This window comes from Myotis davidii, unplaced genomic scaffold (genome assembly GCF_000327345.1).
Source record: "Myotis davidii unplaced genomic scaffold, ASM32734v1 scaffold2039, whole genome shotgun sequence".
In the NCBI taxonomy this organism is placed as follows: Eukaryota; Metazoa; Chordata; class Mammalia; order Chiroptera; family Vespertilionidae; genus Myotis; species Myotis davidii.
The window spans coordinates 48,211-48,935 of NW_006290681.1; the positions used below are offsets into that span (position 1 = coordinate 48,211).

The following is a 725-nucleotide window of genomic DNA, read 5'->3' on the forward strand; positions in this document are numbered from 1 at the left end:
ACTAAATCTGAAAGTCAGTTTTCAAGCTGGGAGATCTCTTAGTCAAAAGCATATCCAGCATTTCTGTTTGTTTTTTTTGGGGGGGGGTGGGTTGAAATAGGCCTGTTCTCATTAAACTTCCTGAAATGAACACTTAGACCACAGGCTGTATAACCATCAGGCTTTAAGGGTCTATGTGGAAAGGTAGGATGTTTTCCAATGGAAGTCCTCCTATGGGCAGAGCGGGCAGCTCACAGGGTTTCTTGGGAAAGGATGACACTGGAGAAACAGTACTGACAGACAGAAGGGGTTACAGACACCGAGAACGGGAAGCCATGTGACAAAGCCTCTGGGTAAATTATGGTTCTTTCTGTGCAGATATAAAATGGGTGCTATTGAAAGTCGTAGGACAGCTTCCTGGGGGTCAAGAACATTTTGACTATCTCCTCCCTGGCCTCCTTGCACCTGGCCTGGTGCTCCGCAAGGAGGGGCTGCAGGTCCTGCACGAGCTCCTTCTTGAGCTCCCAGGTGAGCATGGCTCCACTGCTGTAATCCTTCCTGATCTGCTCCAGCTTGTTGTCATCCTTGAGGAAGAAGGTCATGTACATGAAGGACATGTCCAGGTGGCAGTTTCCCTAAAACTGCCTGTGTTCCTCGGTGATGTTTCTCCCTCCAGAAAACACATGCTTGTTGACCTTGGATTGATCTGCTTGACTGTGTCTGTGGGAAAGATGGGGGAATTGGTG

General features: G+C 48.6%; 1 pseudogene; it reads right to left on the reverse strand.

Annotated features, from left to right (window-relative positions):
* Positions 1-371: 371 nt before the first annotated feature.
* Positions 372-725, reverse strand: part of LOC102770475 — a 2,219-nt pseudogene continuing 1,865 nt past the window's right edge.